General features: G+C 44.7%; 1 long non-coding RNA gene across 1 annotated transcript; it reads left to right on the top strand.

The window, feature by feature from the left end:
- The first annotated feature begins 3,502 nt into the window (after positions 1-3,502).
- LOC112561315 lies at positions 3,503-10,837 on the top strand. The gene is made up of 2 exons (XR_003098668.1): positions 3,503-4,346; positions 10,528-10,837. It is a non-coding gene; the product is annotated as an uncharacterized LOC112561315 (long non-coding RNA).
- The last annotated feature ends 7,308 nt before the right edge of the window (positions 10,838-18,145 follow it).

Here is an 18,145-nt window from a genome sequence, read left to right as displayed (position 1 = left end):
ACAGCACACATTTGTATTTCCCATGGTAGTCGATACTTGATATTGCAAAATAAATTTACTGTTATTTCATTCATCAAGGATTTAAATCTTTCCTCTGAATCATCTATTGTATGTGAAGTAGCAGGAATTATAGAACAAAAGCCGAAAAGTGGTTTCAGTGTTGTCCATAGGATTGTTAATACCATGGGAATCCCATGGGAAACATCCCGTGGGATGGGACGGGATGGGACAGGCATAAATTGCCATGGGACGGGATGGGACGGGATAGAAAAATATGTCCCATGGACAACCCTGGTTATTCTTCCTCCTTCAAAAGGGCTCCAACCTGATTAGCCCACACCAACAAAAAACCTGTAACTGGAGGTTACACTATACTACTATTCTAAACCACATTCTCCAATCCACACATCTGTCTCTCATATGTTGGTGTTTCCAACTTTGGAACCTACGTGAGTTCTATTACAATTCCATAAACAATAACAGAAAAAGATGTCAAACCTCGTCTAGGCGAGGTTACTCCACAAGGGACAGTACCACTCCGCATCCAGGGTGGATGGCCACTACCCTGGTCTACTCTGTCATCTCAACTCGGGACATTGACATGTCGTGACTCAGGCACGTCTTCGTCCTTCACTATCCCGGCCTGAGTACATTTCCTCCCTCTTTCCCGCCGTGAATTCTAGGCTGAACAGTGTTCACCAAATACTCCGTGTCACGGCTAACCCTTTCCCGCTGACATTCTCATTCATTCTCCCTTACATTCTTTCTACGTTGCAGTCCCTAAGTAGCGAAGCGGTTAAAATAACCTAAAATCATGGAGGCACCGACTGGTCAAATGACAAATGTGACAAATGACGCGTGACAAATTTTAACTACTCATGTACCGGCTACACACACAAGACTTACCTGGCTGTGACCCACAGCACAACAGTCAGGGGGAGGATTATTGAGTCTGGCGATGTCAGGCTGAAGATAAGTTGGTAAAGACCTGCATGGTAGCTACTTGTACACAATTACGGAAATGTCGGGGTCACTTCAAGAACACCTGTGAGCTTGATGTATTTAAATTTACAGAGGCAGTGAGATGTGAAATCAGTGTCTCAAAACTCCTGTCAAGTTCGAGATAGTGAACGTGGACTTTGAAACCAGTAAGAACCTTGGTGGGGACCTGAAGCCATTTGTAGAAAGTCAGTGTAGAATCTGAAACCACTTCATGAAGTCCTTGAGAGGTTTGCAGGAAACATACACTGGAGCTTGACCTCGTCATAGGCCGGTGTTGTCGCTGACCTGTGTTGACCCCGTCATAGGCCGGTGTTGTCGCTGACCTGTGTTGACCCCGTCATAGGCCGGTGTTGTCGCTGACCTGTGTTGACCCCGTCATAGGCCGGTGTTGTCGCTGACCTGGTGTTGACCTCATCATAGGCCGGTGTTGTCGCTGACCTGTGTTGACCCCGTCATAGGCCGGTGTTGTCGCTGACCTGGTGTTTGACCCCGTCATAGGCCGGTGTTGTCGCTGACCTGGTGTTGACCCCGTCATAGGCCGGTGTTGTCGCTGACCTGGTGTTTGACCCCGTCATAGGCCGGTGTTGTCGCTGACCTGGTGTTTGACCCCGTCATAGGCCGGTGTTGTCGCTGACCTGGTGTTGACCTCGTCATAGGCCGGTGTTGTCGCTGACCTGGTGTTTGACCCCGTCATAGGCCGGTGTTGTCGCTGACCTGGTGTTTGACCCGTCATAGGCCGGTGTTGTCGCTGACCTGGTGTTGACCTCATCCGTAACAAACTTGCAGGTTACTGACGTCACCTGTAGAAACCTACTTCCTTCTTTCCTCTTTTCATCCCCATCCTCTCACTTTTCCTGTATCTTTGTTTCATAGCTTTACTGTAATAAATATTATTTATAAATATATATAAAATACAGTCACATACAATAGTCTGCCCACATCCCATTATTCTATCGCTTGGAAATAAAGTAACAGAGATAATAAATTGGATATTTCGTATTAAGACAAAGATCCTGTATCCTAGCCCTGTGATACATTAATTTGTACAACTGTTAATGATCAGTGATAATATTTAATTATGACATGATATCATTATGACAGATCTTTGTGTCACCAGGGTTATCTGTTTTCACAGTTCAGACATAACTAGCCTGACGGATGTTGTGTCAGCTCAAGGCGACGTCATCGCCACCCGGTGGACTGACTGTGGCCGCCATGACGGCTGTAACTGCCAGCAACATCCGACAAGTCATCTTCATCCCCGTCCCCCTCCTTCCCCCGTGCCCCTCCCGGACGAAAGCCCTTGCGGGTCTGTCTTAAAGATGATCGGTGGGACTTTTGTTCGGATGGGACAAGGGGCCGAACATCTTGTTGACGATATCGTCAGTCGTTGTGACTGGTCAGCGGGGATGACCATGGCGCTATGGCCGCCAACGGCTGAGCACAAATACGTCAACACACCGGCACGTGCCGATACCCGAGGGTAAGTGGCTCGCAACATACAAGCGTCCGTCTCTAAACGTGTGAAGGGTCGACATGAAAGCACAGAAAACCACAAACATCAGACGAAGGAATGTCTACATGGCTCGTGGGGAAAAGTCTAGTCGCTGGGTATAACATCAGTCACGTGTCTCGCATCTGCTAAACTCGTTTCTGTCTCCATCCCGAAAAAAGCCGGAGATTAACCCCATGTTCGGGATCTCTTCCCCGACCCCCGGTTAAAAGCTAACACGAGCGCAAAAATATTTGAAGTTTGTTTTATTCATTAAATGTGTCAGTTCATAAAATCGGAGGATTTAACTACTTTCCTGTAAGATGGGGATGGGGATGGGGAACGTCCGAGCTGCGGACCGTATCATCCGACCCGCCAAGGCAATCGCAGATTTCAGTCCAGCTGTCCGCTTTATCATAGCAACATCAACGTGTATTGGGGGAAAATAATAAATAGTGATATTTATTATTATAATAATAATAAAGTACAGTTTGATGGACAAGCAAGGAACGTCCGTTACGGGGTAGACAGGACACGTGATCCAGCAGATGACGGGCCAGACACGTGAGCTTCTCGTCGGCAGCCCGCGGCCCAAGGTGAGGGAAGACCAACTTCCGGTTTGATGGCAGCTGTAAATAGCGTATCGTTTGACTAATACAAGAAGCAATATATCGTAGACATTGCTGTGTACCTCAGTGCACAGTTAAAGCATTTAAGTCTCCTACTTTAGCCTGTCATGGATTAGTTTCTAAGGGATGAGCAAATGAAAACAGTTTTGGCTGGTAAAAATGTTTGGATTTATGGGTTTATCTGTGCATGTGCAAGCATGTGTGTGTGTGGACACTGTAAATGTCAGGGACTCCTGCATCATGTGTACTGTATAGTCAAGATGGTGATAATGATTATCATTAATGTACTTTCACTGCAAAACCACAAACATGTGCATTAGGAAAAGGTATTGTTGCTGTACAATCTGTCTCCTGTAGGAACGTTTTAATTATGTAACACCCATGACATTTAGAGAAAATGTCATGTGTATTTACACATTTATAAAAGTAAAATAGAGCTATATTTTTATGTCGACTCTCGCGGTAACGGGAGTTTGACGAGAGTTTGACCGGTATAAATAACTTCCGGTCGAGCTGAGACTTCCTTTCTGTTGAGTGTCGAGGACGAGGGGGTCGAAGTGGAAGGTTGTCCTAAATCAGGTTGGTTAAAATAACCTTGTATTTCATTGAAATAACCTTGTATTTCGTTTGCCAAGGCTTTGGCCTAAAGAATGTTACAGTTTTTGTGGAGGTTGGATTTAGTATTTAGTAGGATGTCTTATGATTTCGTTTGAGGGGAGGACTGCTCCCATCTTAGCGTTTGAGGCTATGGCCGACGCTGATTGAATAAGGGGATACTAGCTAGGGAATATGGTGGTTAAATATCTAGGACCCATATTGTGAAAGGATGGATGTAGTTTTGTGTGCCTTGAGTTTGAAAATACGTAGGTTATGGGTTTAGGTACAGAGAGGGTACCACGTGTTCTCCACGTGTTCTCCACGTGTAGCAAAATCCCGTGTAATGAATAATATCATGGAGATTTCTGATGTTAAACTTGTTCGAGGGAGAAAGGAGGTGTATGCAATGGAATTTGCTGTAGTAAGATTTGTGTATATGTTAGGAAATGCCATGAGGAATATAATGTATGCGAGGGAATTTGCTGTAGAACGATTCTTGCATATGTTTGGGCAATGCCGTAAGGAATATAATGCATGTGATGGAATTTGCTGTAGTAAGATTTTTGCATATGTTTAGGCAATGCCATGAGGAATATAATGTATGTGGGGGGATTTGCTATAGAAAGGTTTTTGCAGTGATTGATATGGTAACTAGGCATATGGAAGTGTAGTCAGCCGTGGCTGAGGGCCCCGCACATGCCCTTTGCCTCGGGCCCCGCGGGGGCTAAGAACGGGCCTGGGTACATGTCTACAACCAGCTGTAGACAGATGTCAGGATTTATTTATTATAACCGCTACTCATGTCAGGTGACTCAATCGTTTCTTCCGCGAAGCAGATTGAGTCACCAGACTCGTGACTGACACCAGCTGTTGGCACCATCCGACTGGGTCAGAGGGCATGGCATAAATTACCGCCTTACTTTCGTTTTTAAAGCGAGCAGTGAGGGGAGGGCATGAGTTGGTTGTCAGACTTGACGTGGAAACAAAAGACAGAATGTCTATATGATATAAGCTATAAAGTCTGTGGCTAGTCTCCAGCTACACGTTTTCGCAATTCGAGTGTGCGTGTGTGTGAGAGAGAGAGAACATCATGTGCCCAGTGAATGACAACAGGTACAACGAAGACCAAGAAACGCTGAACTCTATTTTCTCGTCGGCATCGTGTGAAACGTCCACCCGAGTCAGTCAAAGGATCCAGCTGCAACTTGCTAGTACACACCTGTGATTGCTGGCTAGTACACACCTGTGATTGCTGGCTAGTACACACCTGTGATTGCTGGCTAGTACACACCTGTGATTGCTCGCTAGTACACACACCTGTGATTGTTCGCTAGTACACACCTGTGATTGCTCGCTAGTACACACCTGTGATTGCTCGCTCACAAAATCGTATCGTGAGTTTTAAACAATTTGTTTCCTGTTGAGGGACACACTATCAGCCTTATTTACATTAGTTTGTGCACCGTTGAATATCGCAGCCAATGCGAGTTTCGATCTCATGCTACTGAGTGGTTACCACGGCCGTGAGTGTACTTCGTGACTTTGCGACAAACGGAGTCTTAACCTCTTTCATTCTCCAAAGCACAGGTGAAAACAGCATCCTGTCAATGTGGTACCTGGGTTAAAACTGAATTCCCTTTTTAGGCACGTCTGACAACGAGGTTGGTGTCGGTGAAAAAAATATATTAATTTACTTCTGTATACATTCGTGACGAACACCGACTCTCAGCACAGCAACACACACGACGTCTACAGGCGCTCTTCAACACACAAACAACGATGGTGTGAGGCTGTCCACATCATGTTATCAAGTTGCTCAGGACTTCAAGACATAGAACACGAATATATTTATACAAACATGTCTCAACACACAGTTCTTTGGGGAAGATGGTGAAAACCATGTATGATAAGTAAACATATGGTAATGTTATAGTCTCTACTCTTAACTACAAATGTATATCAATCCCTCAGTTGATAGCTTACAACAGTTCCCCATGTTCTAGTCCTCGGTGTATCAGTTCCTCCCCACGTATACTGACTCACCATCACACCCTCGCTAAGCGTCTTCTCAGCACCTCTTCCAAATCTCAGTTGCCTGTAGCCATGCTCACAGTTCGGCACAGTTTGAATGCGGCTAACACAAATTACACTTGTAATCCATTCCAAGAGGTTTTTCCTTCCCCGAGGAGGTAGGAAACTCTTTGGTCGCTCCGTGTAACTCAGCGACGGATACCACTCCAAGGTACACACTGGTGGTGTCGGGGAGAAGAGGGGTCCCGGGGTCACAGCAGCGGTGATGTCACGAGGTCGATGGTGTACCGACCCCACGTGCTGCTGGGTGTTGGAGCGAAGGCGATCGAGGAATGGTCTTGGGGGTTATTCTCAGTGTTGTCCATAGGAATGGGAATCCCATGGGAATCCCATGGGAAACGTCCCATGGGACGGGATGGGATGGGACAGCACACATTTGTATTTCCCATGGTAGTCGATACTTGATATTGCAAAATAAATTTACTGTTATTTCATTCATCAAGGATTTAAATCTTTCCTCTGAATCATCTATTGTATGTGAAGTAGCAGGAATTATAGAACAAAAGCCGAAAAGTGGTTTTCAGTGTTGTCCATAGGATTGTTAATACCATGGGAATCCCATGGGAAACATCCCGTGGGATGGGACGGGATGGGACAGGCATAAATTGCCATGGGACGGGATGGGACGGGATAGAAAAATATGTCCCATGGACAACCCTGGTTATTCTTCCTCCTTCAAAAGGGCTCCAACCTGATTAGCCCACACCAACAAAAAACCTGTAACTGGAGGTTACACTATACTACTATTCTAAACCACATTCTCCAATCCACACATCTGTCTCTCATATGTTGGTGTTTCCAACTTTGGAACCTACGTGAGTTCTATTACAATTCCATAAACAATAACAGAAAAAGATGTCAAACCTCGTCTAGGCGAGGTTACTCCACAAGGGACAGTACCACTCCGCATCCAGGGTGGATGGCCACTACCCTGGTCTACTCTGTCATCTCAACTCGGGACATTGACATGTCGTGACTCAGGCACGTCTTCGTCCTTCACTATCCCGGCCTGAGTACATTTCCTCCCTCTTTCCCGCCGTGAATTCTAGGCTGAACAGTGTTCACCAAATACTCCGTGTCACGGCTAACCCTTTCCCGCTGACATTCTCATTCATTCTCCCTTACATTCTTTCTACGTTGCAGTCCCTAAGTAGCGAAGCGGTTAAAATAACCTAAAATCATGGAGGCACCGACTGGTCAAATGACAAATGTGACAAATGACGCGTGACAAATTTTAACTACTCATGTACCGGCTACACACACAAGACTTACCTGGCTGTGACCCACAGCACAACAGTCAGGGGGAGGATTATTGAGTCTGGCGATGTCAGGCTGAAGATAAGTTGGTAAAGACCTGCATGGTAGCTACTTGTACACAATTACGGAAATGTCGGGGTCACTTCAAGAACACCTGTGAGCTTGATGTATTTAAATTTACAGAGGCAGTGAGATGTGAAATCAGTGTCTCAAAACTCCTGTCAAGTTCGAGATAGTGAACGTGGACTTTGAAACCAGTAAGAACCTTGGTGGGACCTGAAGCCATTTGTAGAAAGTCAGTGTAGAATCTGAAACCACTTCATGAAGTCCTTGAGAGGTTTGCAGGAAACATACACTGGAGCTTGACCTCGTCATAGGCCGGTGTTGTCGCTGACCTGTGTTGACCCCGTCATAGGCCGGTGTTGTCGCTGACCTGTGTTGACCCCGTCATAGGCCGGTGTTGTCGCTGACCTGTGTTGACCCCGTCATAGGCCGGTGTTGTCGCTGACCTGGTGTTGACCTCATCATAGGCCGGTGTTGTCGCTGACCTGTGTTGACCCCGTCATAGGCCGGTGTTGTCGCTGACCTGGTGTTTGACCCCGTCATAGGCCGGTGTTGTCGCTGACCTGGTGTTGACCCCGTCATAGGCCGGTGTTGTCGCTGACCTGGTGTTTGACCCCGTCATAGGCCGGTGTTGTCGCTGACCTGGTGTTTGACCCCGTCATAGGCCGGTGTTGTCGCTGACCTGGTGTTGACCTCGTCATAGGCCGGTGTTGTCGCTGACCTGGTGTTTGACCCCGTCATAGGCCGGTGTTGTCGCTGACCTGGTGTTTGACCCCGTCATAGGCCGGTGTTGTCGCTGACCTGGTGTTGACCTCATCCGTAACAAACTTGCAGGTTACTGACGTCACCTGTAGAAACCTACTTCCTTCTTTCCTCTTTTCATCCCCATCCTCTCACTTTTCCTGTATCTTTGTTTCATAGCTTTACTGTAATAAATATTATTTATAAATATATATAAAATACAGTCACATACAATAGTCTGCCCACATCCCATTATTCTATCGCTTGGAAATAAAGTAACAGAGATAATAAATTGGATATTTCGTATTAAGACAAAGATCCTGTATCCTAGCCCTGTGATACATTAATTTGTACAACTGTTAATGATCAGTGATAATATTTAATTATGACATGATATCATTATGACAGATCTTTGTGTCACCAGGGTTATCTGTTTTCACAGTTCAGACATAACTAGCCTGACGGATGTTGTGTCAGCTCAAGGCGACGTCATCGCCACCCGGTGGACTGACTGTGGCCGCCATGACGGCTGTAACTGCCAGCAACATCCGACAAGTCATCTTCATCCCCGGTCCCCCTCCTTCCCCCGTGCCCCTCCCGGACGAAAGCCCTTGCGGGTCTGTCTTAAAGATGATCGGTGGGACTTTTGTTCGGATGGGACAAGGGGCCGAACATCTTGTTGACGATATCGTCAGTCGTTGTGACTGGTCAGCGGGGATGACCATGGCGCTATGGCCGCCAACGGCTGAGCACAAATACGTCAACACACCGGCACGTGCCGATACCCGAGGGTAAGTGGCTCGCAACATACAAGCGTCCGTCTCTAAACGTGTGAAGGGTCGACATGAAAGCACAGAAAACCACAAACATCAGACGAAGGAATGTCTACATGGCTCGTGGGGAAAAGTCTAGTCGCTGGGTATAACATCAGTCACGTGTCTCGCATCTGCTAAACTCGTTTCTGTCTCCATCCCGAAAAAAGCCGGAGATTAACCCCATGTTCGGGATCTCTTCCCCGACCCCCCGGTTAAAAGCTAACACGAGCGCAAAAATATTTGAAGTTTGTTTTATTCATTAAATGTGTCAGTTCATAAAATCGGAGGATTTAACTACTTTCCCTGTAAGATGGGGATGGGGATGGGGAACGTCCGAGCTGCGGACCGTATCATCCGACCCGCCAAGGCAATCGCAGATTTCAGTCCAGCTGTCCGCTTTATCATAGCAACATCAACGTGTATTGGGGGAAAATAATAAATAGTGATATTTATTATTATAATAATAATAAAGTACAGTTTGATGGACAAGCAAGGAACGTCCGTTACGGGGTAGACAGGACACGTGATCCAGCAGATGACGGGCCAGACACGTGAGCTTCTCGTCGGCAGCCCGCGGCCCAAGGTGAGGGAAGACCAACTTCCGGTTTGATGGCAGCTGTAAATAGCGTATCGTTTGACTAATACAAGAAGCAATATATCGTAGACATTGCTGTGTACCTCAGTGCACAGTTAAAGCATTTAAGTCTCCTACTTTAGCCTGTCATGGATTAGTTTCTAAGGGATGAGCAAATGAAAACAGTTTTGGCTGGTAAAAATGTTTGGATTTATGGGTTTATCTGTGCATGTGCAAGCATGTGTGTGTGTGGACACTGTAAATGTCAGGGACTCCTGCATCATGTGTACTGTATAGTCAAGATGGTGATAATGATTATCATTAATGTACTTTCACTGCAAAACCACAAACATGTGCATTAGGAAAAGGTATTGTTGCTGTACAATCTGTCTCCTGTAGGAACGTTTTAATTATGTAACACCCATGACATTTAGAGAAAATGTCATGTGTATTTACACATTTATAAAAGTAAAATAGAGCTATATTTTTATGTCGACTCTCGCGGTAACGGGAGTTTGACGAGAGTTTGACCGGTATAAATAACTTCCGGTCGAGCTGAGACTTCCTTTCTGTTGAGTGTCGAGGACGAGGGGGTCGAAGTGGAAGGTTGTCCTAAATCAGGTTGGTTAAAATAACCTTGTATTTCATTGAAATAACCTTGTATTTCGTTTGCCAAGGCTTTGGCCTAAAGAATGTTACAGTTTTTGTGGAGGTTGGATTTAGTATTTAGTAGGATGTCTTATGATTTCGTTTGAGGGGGAGGACTGCTCCCATCTTAGCGTTTGAGGCTATGGCCGACGCTGATTGAATAAGGGGATACTAGCTAGGGAATATGGTGGTTAAATATCTAGGACCCATATTGTGAAAGGATGGATGTAGTTTTGTGTGCCTTGAGTTTGAAAATACGTAGGTTATGGGTTTAGGTACAGAGAGGGTACCACGTGTTCTCCACGTGTTCTCCACGTGTAGCAAAATCCCGTGTAATGAATAATATCATGGAGATTTCTGATGTTAAACTTGTTCGAGGGAGAAAGGAGGTGTATGCAATGGAATTTGCTGTAGTAAGATTTGTGTATATGTTAGGAAATGCCATGAGGAATATAATGTATGCGAGGGAATTTGCTGTAGAACGATTCTTGCATATGTTTGGGCAATGCCGTAAGGAATATAATGCATGTGATGGAATTTGCTGTAGTAAGATTTTTGCATATGTTTAGGCAATGCCATGAGGAATATAATGTATGTGGGGGGATTTGCTATAGAAAGGTTTTTGCATATGTTTAGGAAATGCCATGTGGAGTATAGTGTACGTGATGGAAGTTGCTCTAGGGAGGTTTTGTGTAATGGAACTTTCTTGTTTTGATTTCAGGGCAACAAGTCCTTCTACTTCTTCTCTTTTCTTCTCTTCTCTCTTCTTTCTTCTCCTTCTTTTCCTTCTACTCCTTTTCTTTTTCTTTCCCTTTTTTTCACCTTCACTTCCACTTCCTCAGTTTTCTTCCCAAATCTTCTTCGCCTGTTTCTTCATGTCTTCATAACTTCGCCAGCCGTCATCCCAATAAAGAATTCAGCTGACGAATTTGTGTTTGGGTCGTACAACGTGATAAAGAAAGGAAGTGAACCTCCCACACAACACCAACTCTCAAAAATCGTGCCCGCTACAGTTTGGCGCCCAATGTGGGGCATGATTTGAGAGTGCCACGGGAGAGAGACTTCCTAACACTTCGTGATGGACGGAGAAGATCAAGTCGCCGAAGGACCAGGCCAAGACCCAAGTACATCGGCCGTAATGAGCGAGCTGCTGCAGCTGCAGAGAGACTTGGTGAGAGCAATGACGACCATGAGCCAGCCGGCAGCAGTTAATGTTAACGTGAGCTCCCCGCCACCCCGGCTGGGTATATTCACGGGACTCCCGCCCACAGGGGGTCAAGAAGTAAAGTTCGCAGAGTGGAGGGAGAGAGCTCTTGCCTACCACGAGGTTACCCCTGGTAACAAGAGCAACCAGACAGAGAAAACTGCACTATAGACAATTGGTTACCTCCACCATAGTATATGGGTTACAGACAACTAGCGTGTAACGAAGTAGATTGTCAGGTCTTGACCACATTTCGTTGATGACTGCATTATGAATATGATCATGATTGCGATTATGACTTTGATGGAGCAGTAGTGATGAATGATTATAGCCTATGGTGTGTGCAGGAGTGTACTATGCCGATTTTTTTTTGTGTCTTATGTTAATCATGTAGATGTTGATTGTTGTATGGTTGATGATGATGATGAGGAGATGGCAGTAATGCTGAAGTTTGTTTTAATGATAAGGATTGAGGATGTTAGATAACCAGTCGCCGTGCATATCAGCTGTTACCAATCTGAAGTGCATTTGGCCTTTAATGTAACAGGCTAGCAACACTGCTAGCGCTGGAATTTTTGTTGAGGGTGTACTGTAGGAATTGATGTGGTGGGCTGTAATGTATTTTTGGAGCCAGTGCCCACTAGATTATAGTGGCATGGGGAGGCTAGTCCTGAGGAGGATAGTCTGTCAGGTAGCCTTGTAGGGTGTACCTATGTGGATGAGGAGCCAGTGCCCACTAGATTATAGTGGCATGGGGAGGCTAGTCCTGAGGAGGATAGTCTGTCAGGTAGCCTTGTAGGGTGTACCTATGTGGATGAGGAGCCAGTGCCCACTAGATTATAGTGGCATGGGGAGGCTAGTCCTGAGGAGGATAGTCTGTCAGGTAGCCTTGTAGGGTGTACCTATGTGGATGAGGAGCCAGTGCCCACTAGATTATAGTGGCATGGGGAGGCTAGTCCTGAGGAGGATAGTCTGTCAGGTAGCCTTGTAGGGTGTACCTATGTGGGTGAGGAGCCAGTGCCCACTAGATTATAGTGGCATGGGGAGGCTAGTCCTGAGGGGGATAGCCTGTCAGGTAGCCTTGTAGGGTGTACCTGTGTGGATGAGGAGCTAGTGCCCACTAGATTATAGTGGCATGGGGAGGCTAGTCCTGAGGGGGATAGCCTGTCAGGTAGCCTTGTAGGGTGTACCTGTGTGGATGAGGAGCCAGTGCCCACTAGATTATAGTGGCATGGGGAGGCTAGTCCTGAGGAGGATAGTCTGTCAGGTAGCCTTGTAGGGTGTACTTGTGTGGATGAGGGCTCGGAATTTATTTGCTAGGGTTTGTGATGGGAAATGGTTGCATTTCTAAGGAAATAGCGCCCATTTTATTTAGGGGGGGTGACTGTAACACCCATGACATTTAGAGAAAATGTCATGTGTATTTACACATTTATAAAAGTAAAATAGAGCTATATTTTTTATGTCGACTCTCGCGGTAACGGGAGTTTGACGAGAGTTTGACCGGTATAAATAACTTCCGGTCGAGCTGAGACTTCCTTTCTGTTGAGTGTCGAGGACGAGGGGGTCGAAGTGGAAGGTTGTCCTAAATCAGGTTGGTTAAAATAACCTTGTATTTCATTGAAATAACCTTGTATTTCGTTTGCCAAGGCTTTGGCCTAAAGAATGTTACAGTTTTTGTGGAGGTTGGATTTAGTATTTAGTAGGATGTCTTATGATTTCGTTTGAGGGGGAGGACTGCTCCCATCTTAGCGTTTGAGGCTATGGCCGACGCTGATTGAATAAGGGGATACTAGCTAGGGAATATGGTGGTTAAATATCTAGGACCCATATTGTGAAAGGATGGATGTAGTTTTGTGTGCCTTGAGTTTGAAAATACGTAGGTTATGGGTTTAGGTACAGAGAGGGTACCACGTGTTCTCCACGTGTTCTCCACGTGTAGCAAAATCCCGTGTAATGAATAATATCATGGAGATTTCTGATGTTAAACTTGTTCGAGGGAGAAAGGAGGTGTATGCAATGGAATTTGCTGTAGTAAGATTTGTGTATATGTTAGGAAATGCCATGAGGAATATAATGTATGCGAGGGAATTTGCTGTAGAACGATTCTTGCATATGTTTGGGCAATGCCGTAAGGAATATAATGCATGTGATGGAATTTGCTGTAGTAAGATTTTTGCATATGTTTAGGCAATGCCATGAGGAATATAATGTATGTGGGGGGATTTGCTATAGAAAGGTTTTTGCATATGTTTAGGAAATGCCATGTGGAGTATAGTGTACGTGATGGAAGTTGCTCTAGGGAGGTTTTGTGTAATGGAACTTTCTTGTTTTGATTTCAGGGCAACAAGTCTTCTACTTCTTCTCTTTTCTTCTCTTCTCTCTTCTTTCTTCTCCTTCTTTTCCTTCTACTCCTTTTCTTTTTCTTTCCCTTTTTTTCACCTTCACTTCCACTTCCTCAGTTTTCTTCCCAAATCTTCTTCGCCTGTTTCTTCATGTCTTCATAACTTCGCCAGCCGTCATCCCAATAAAGAATTCAGCTGACGAATTTGTGTTTGGGTCGTACAACGTGATAAAGAAAGGAAGTGAACCTCCCACACAACACCAACTCTCAAAAATCGTGCCCGCTACAATTACAAACACATTTTACAAACTCCAAACAGTTGTTTCCCAATGTTTTTCATGCAAGAAGACCACAGTATTAGGGTAGCTAATTACAAAAGGACTGTGGTGACTCAGAAGAGCAGTGGCCGTTGACACTGCGGATAGAGTACAAGTAGACAAAACACGGCAAGCTCATCATTACACCAACCTGAATGCTTATACATGTATAGCCTTTTAGAGACATCATCAGACGTAGGTGGTGTAAACCTACCCTGTAAATTCCAGCCTCCAAAACCATTCCATTAATTAATTACCCGTAACCAAGTACGCGATTCATACCTGCAATCAACGAGCGCCGCTAAGTGTACTACGTCACGCTGGTGCACCATTCACAACCTCACATTCAAAAAGGTAGCAAATCAATCGTTATAAACTTCTTTGGAGATATTACTCACGTGGACACCAGATCTGATAAAACTTCGCACTGATTGTTGTCAGACACAACACTGAAATGAAAAGATAAACAGAATCTTCTGACTGTTACAAAACGGTTGCCAGATCACGTGACTGAAGAGTGTCGGGGACGACACCCGACACACAGACAACACACTGCATCCCACACGTGTCCTTTCTGTCAACAGACTACAATGATGTGTACGTGGACTCACACTACTATATCATGCGGGAGCTTGTATTTATTTTAGGGTAGGGCAACAAACTTTAGGTAACTCAAATCAATAATGTAAATGACTGCAAGCCGTAAACTAAACATCGATGCCATAGACGACTCTCAACCTCTCCGTAGTTCCATCTCTATAAAGCAATGTTACTTCAATAGTTCCCATAATTCTCACTTACGGTTGGTGATGTCCAGGGACGTTCACACTTACACACATCTACACTTCCTTGAATAATCTTCCGTGACGAACTCTCCTACGCCGGGGCCGCTGGGGTTGACGAGGCCAACCTGCCAGGTTGACGATGATACTGTGTCTGTACCCCAGAGCAGCGAGTGTCCACGAGGCTGACACACCCGTATTGCCCTAGCTTAGCTAGAAGGCTGCGGACCTCAGCGTGCTGCCCTGTATGCCATTCGTAGCAAGGAACAAAAGCCATTGTCACTCCGAGTAGCACCTCACCTGCAAGCTGCCGGAGTAGATATTCAACAGGTAGAGCCTCTCTCTCTACTACCAGCTCCTCCTTGGACCCTTCCTGTTCCACAGACTCGTCTGGATCTTACAGCTTTTAAAGAGGGGACACTATAGTGACCTCCTCTTTCTCTAACATTTTAAGTCACTCCTTTCTGACTATCCTGGATTCTGTTCCATCTTTACAGGTGGCGCCAAAGTTCCAAGTGGTGGCCCAGTCGCATCGGCAGCAGTTCCATCCTGCCAACTGCTTCAGTCCGACTGGCAGACAAATGTTCTATTTTCACGGCGGAACTTCACGCCATCTTGCTTGCCTTGCAGCATGCTCACCGCTCTGCGGAGCACAATTCTCTGATTATTTCAGACTCTATCTGCCCTCCACACTCTCCTTTCCAATGATTCTGACCATCCCCTTGTGGTCCAGTTTCATACAGTTCATGCAGCACTCATTTATCGTAAAAAGGACATTGTCTTTGTTTGGGCTCCTAGCCATGCTGGTATACCAGGCAATGTTCGGGCAGACCAGGCTGCCAAGGCTGCATGTCAGTCCCCTGGCAAATTACAGACACTTGTTTCATCAGACTCTAAACCTTTCTTCTCGGCCTACGTTCAGTTCTTATGGCAACGCCACTGGGACACTGGGTCAAATAACTTACATGCCACCCTTTCCTGTCTTTCTGACCGCCTACCTTCGTGCCATCCTGTGAAGCGGGAGCAGGTGGTCCTTGCTAGATTAAAGATTAAAGATAGGACACACCTTTGTCACGCAAGGACACCTCCTACGTCTTACGAGGTGAACCGCCACCTGTTTGTCCCTGGTGTAGGGGAAGTTTTAGTGTGGTGCATATTATGGTTGTTTGTGCTGAGCTCCTGAGTATCCGCCGGCAAATTTTTACAGAAAATTGTTTTCTTTGTTCAGGTCCGTCCCATTGGCAGCAGTCTTTACATAGGATAGAACTTTACCATAAGATTTAAGGAATTACATGACCTCTGTTTTCTTTTGGTTTTTGGTTTGTTGGTGGCTTTTTTGGGCTTCACCACTCCATTTTACGCTTTACCCACGCTTTTACATATTGTTTACTTCTTGCGCTGGTTTTTAATAATGTAATGGTTATAGTACTCAGGGGTTGTTTGTCCCTAAACTTTTTAAAGGTAAGATTACTTTTTGTCGCCGTGATATAGCTTTGCTTGTTGGCACGGCGTTAAAAACAAACAAACAAACAAACAAACAAACAAACAAACAAACAAACAAACAAACAAACAAACAAACAATAAATCCTCCGGTTCTGAAAACCGCTTCTATAGCACGCAAAAATGCAGACTCTTAGCACCCGAATAATTTGAATTTTAGGTCGGTCTTAAAGTAGATAATTTTGTATGGCCTATGCATGATCTTATAAATATCAAAATGGTCGTCGGATGAAAAAAAAGGTTCCTCCCCTGTGCTACAAGAGATACAAGCTTTTAAACTTTGCAGTTTTCACCTATGTTTTGGAAAGAGGTTTGCTGATTGTTTAAAGCATTAATTATTATCATCTGCTCTCATATTGTCTGTCATCTTTAATTTGAGCGATCCACGGGTAATGTTCACATTCATAAGCCATTTTCGTAAAGAAAAAATTGACAGCTTTAAGTTTCATTAAATTTGCAAACAACTTAGTGATGAATTTCATGTTTTCACTGGGGGTTAAACTAAAAAGATTAAAAAAACAAAACAAATAGCAGAGGTCAGATATCTTTGTGCATTTGTATAAAGTGTACGTACCATAGTCATGCAGTTTATTCAATATCCACAATTAGAAATTTGTTCATATTTTCATCACAGGACGTCTTTGCCGACCAACATATATATAAACCAATATGCTATAATCTCAAGCTCTTTATTTCCGCTACTAAATGTCATCCCGATGAAGTCAGAACCAATTTAACCTGAAGCCACACCTGACGAAAAGCAGTCAGAAAATTCTAATGAAGAAACACGTAAAGTCCCACACGCAGAAGACCCATCCCCAGCGCAAGGACAAGATGGCAAGAGGTGCACGCAGTATGTTCAGGAGCGGCCATGTCCAGGAGGTGCTCGATGGTTTATTCACAAGTTTATGTGGCGGCAGAAGTCATCCTGACGACAAAAATGTGTTTTTCCGACATCCCACTCCCAGCGTACACGAGTGATCGGTTGAGTCCACACAAATATTGAATCACTTATTTAGTACTGAAGAACACAGAAACTTCTCAATTCTATTCAATCGCTAAGCTGTCAAGGAAAAAGGTAAAGACTCTGAAGTTTAAATAAACCACTTGATATACTTCCAACTATAGGTGTGCGTATGAATGTGTGTGTGGGCTTAAAAGTGTGCAAGAGAGAGAAGCTGGGTTCGGATATCTGATGCAGTCACCATCACGAGTCTGGATGTCACCGTCAGCCATTGTTTTGCCACTGTTTTTTTTTTTTCATGTTCTGGACAATTTCTGCCCTATATACATTCAAGAGGCGAATCACTTGAGAGTTAAAAATGTGATCTTCCACACATTCATATAAATAGCGAGAGACATGACACTAATACACAGCTGGTGTTTGAAATATGACAACGTACTTATTTTACATTCTAGTTTATTTACCCTCGATCACATTTCTCGATAACACAACATAGATGGTTCACATATGACCCCTTCCCCTCTCCACCTTCGGGAAAGAAGGCGTGCACGAAGTTCAGACTGTGGCGATCCACACCTCGGCTTTAATAAGACGGCGGGAATAACCCAATGAGGAAATCATTTTTTGAGCGAAATTAAAGAAAACTGCTGGATGGGAAAGGACGCTTAAATATTGGGATATTCAACAAAACAGTAATCTTGCTGTACGTCGTTAATCTTGTGTCTATAACGGCAATCGGTGGCCACCTGGCTGCGCTGACGATGTAGATTGGTGGAAAAGGGATTGAGAGATATTTTACGACACACTGCTAGCGCCTTAAGTGTGAATAAAACTGAATTTATTGACTCGTCCTGGAAAACAAATTTTAGAAAATTACTAATACTGCTATTAGTGATATCATCACATTCAAACATAAGTCAATTTGCGTCGATAAGCAAGTGCAGACAGCAACAGAAACAACGAACGATCGAGTAGTTATCGACTTAACAGCTACTGAGGTTGAGAAAAAATATCGATGTCCAAGTTGTTTACACAAAGAAGCGTCTAGGCGGCGACTGAGGCTTCGGTGACGGCTTTATATACATATGAGGTGATCAGCGCTGGTCCTGACTCACGGTGAGTAGA

Source organism: Pomacea canaliculata, linkage group LG4 (genome assembly GCF_003073045.1).
Source record: "Pomacea canaliculata isolate SZHN2017 linkage group LG4, ASM307304v1, whole genome shotgun sequence".
In the NCBI taxonomy this organism is placed as follows: Eukaryota; Metazoa; Mollusca; class Gastropoda; order Architaenioglossa; family Ampullariidae; genus Pomacea; species Pomacea canaliculata.
Note: the sequence above shows the minus strand (reverse complement) of the source record. Positions and strands in the feature narration are given on the sequence as shown.